General features: G+C 40.9%; 1 protein-coding gene across 1 annotated transcript in view; it reads right to left on the bottom strand.

Annotated features, from left to right (window-relative positions):
* CABLES1 (Cdk5 and Abl enzyme substrate 1) overlaps positions 1-2,169 on the bottom strand; it is a 35,663-nt gene extending 33,494 nt beyond the window's left edge. The window contains exon 1 of the mRNA XM_009084797.1: positions 2,105-2,169. The gene's annotated coding sequence lies outside the window, so the exon portion shown is untranslated. The remainder of the gene's footprint in view (positions 1-2,104) is intronic.
* Positions 2,170-2,452: the final 283 nt, after the last annotated feature.

The raw sequence follows: 2,452 nt of genomic DNA, 5'->3' as shown, positions 1-2,452 counted from the left end.
GCTAGGAATCAGCAAGAACAATAAAGACAATAAGTCTGGAAACGTGACAGTCCAAACAAAAAAAAATATTTAAAATAATAATAAGAGGCACCATCCCCCTCCCTTCATGTAAAAAAAAATAATCATAAAACAATCTCAGCAAAATAAAACTTCCTGTAATCTGCTGTGACAGCTTAGCCCAAGCTTTCAGAGAAAAAGAAATTAAACTCAACCAAATCCTGGTGAATATCCAATTTTCCCACTCGCACCAACACCCACGTTTTTGTATCCTCCGCAGCTATTGATAAAGGAGCCATTGAGCAAAGTTCTTTCTTGTTTTAATTTTAGAAAGATTTAAATTCTTTCATTTGCAAGGATAATTCCTATTTGCTTTTACCTCTAAATATTACTTTTCATGTTCCTGACAGTATACAAAACAACTGAAAATAAAATAAATTACCTCAGGAAAAAAAATTTCATTCTTCAAAACATTAAGCCTTAAATCTATTTTACATCTGAACACACGTTATAAGCTGCAGTTAGAGAAAGAAATTGCCAGAGGGAGGAGACATGAGACAAATAGCAGCATCCTCCCCCACCGCTTTCCACCCTTGCTCTTTCTAATCAGCTGAAACTACAGCACATGAGAAAGCTTTCTCTGTTTCATCTCAGTGCTGTGCAGTGTTGCAAGGCATAGCACGGCATTCAGGCACTGGAGACTACTCCTGCACTCACTGTGCAGCCTGAGCTGCTGGACTGCGTGGGAGCTAAGGGACAAGCATCCTCTGCTGGCACACGGGATCAGCACAGTCCCTCTGTGTTGAGCTTCCCTAACCTGTATTTTCTATCCTCTCCTCTGAATGGGCAGAGTTCAGCAGCTTCCCAACCCTGAGAGGTTCTTTTGTCGGACTGAAACCACAGACCACTGGTCTCAAGCCACCAGAGACTGCTAGTCCCCTCTTCTGTACCCAAACAACATCCTGGCACACCCTGAAAGGGAGACCCCACCACTTTGCCATTTCTGCCTTCCTCCTGTTAGTAAAATCCTTGAGATTCCCTCACCCTCTGGTTGCAATTAGCAGGAAAATACCACCAAGAGAGACATTCTGCCACCAATTCTGCAAATTAGCAAGTAAAAATACTGCCTGGCAAACCATACTTTGTTTATATCTTTTGCCAATTAAACGAGTTTGAACCACTTATGAGAATGCTTCATAACATGCTGGTAAGCATGCAGTGGTAAGCTTTGTAAAAATAATCAAGTGTTGGTAATAGGCCAATTGGTACAGCCTCTGCTATTAAGTCTTTGCTTCGAGGTAGGGAGAGACAGCCAATCTGCATGTGGATAAACAAGGCTATAGGCTAATCACCAATACAAACCAACTGGATTACAGGTCCTAAAATGAAGAGACATTCAAACTTATGCTGCTGTCTTGCCAAACAGCTGACCTGGAAGCACCCCATGCACTGGTTAGATTACTGACCAGCCAGTTTCTGAACTGTTAAGCAGTTGGCTCCATTTTCCATCACCCCAGAGGACTGCCTAGTGACTAATCACTGCAGTCCCCAGAGAAGGAAGCTGTGGTCTCCCAGATGCAGAAATAAAACCACACTGAAGTTGCTGATATAACAGGGATAGGGGCAGATTTCTTAATGGGGTAGCAGTCACAAACCAACCAGCCAATGTGCTGGTAACCAAAATAAGATTGCATGTGTTAAGAAAACAAACAAACAAAAATCCATAAAAAATAAGAATACTAAAACTACTAGCCTACAAAAACTTACTGTATTAAACCATCTGTACTTATTCTTCTAATGTACCACATACATTAGGGGCTAGTCATTCATGTTAGTGACAACTAAACTTTTCTATGAATCAAATCTGACATTTTAATTCCTGACATTTCATTTAAATATTGACTCTTTTGTTTAATGACCTAAAGCCAGGGAATGTGTAATTCATGTCACCTATCACCTTGCAGGGCATGTGAGGTTTCAGCACTTTTACTCACTATGAAGAACATCTTAATATGAACATCCAGCTACTTTCATGGGAAGAGACAACAAGTCCACATGTACATGTGTTTTATGGACAAGAAACCAGAAAGAGGGTAAAACTAATGACCTCCGCAGTGGGGCATTTTCCTCGATGTCCTCCAGAGTCTCCAGAGAAGATCGCTGGGAGATCAGCCGACGCCTGCAGAGAAAACAGAACACACACATCACTCTGATTAGAGGGCACGAGAAAATCCTCAAAGCTGTTATTAAGTAAAGATCACAAACTGCCCTTCACTATCCAAGCCATACCTTTGGATATCAATAAATTTTGTTCCATTTTGCTTATCTTGCTCAATCTATTTGATCCCGAACAGAAGCAAACTTACTCCATACAAGCTTCTACAGCAAAACAGAAGCTGAAACTTCCAACAGCTCCTCCTTAGTTTTGGTTTCCCTTCCTTCAAGGATTTAACAC

Source organism: Acanthisitta chloris, unplaced genomic scaffold, assembly GCF_000695815.1.
Source record: "Acanthisitta chloris isolate BGI_N310 unplaced genomic scaffold, ASM69581v1 scaffold9361, whole genome shotgun sequence".
In the NCBI taxonomy this organism is placed as follows: domain Eukaryota; kingdom Metazoa; phylum Chordata; class Aves; order Passeriformes; family Acanthisittidae; genus Acanthisitta; species Acanthisitta chloris.
Note: the sequence above shows the minus strand (reverse complement) of the source record. Positions and strands in the feature narration are given on the sequence as shown.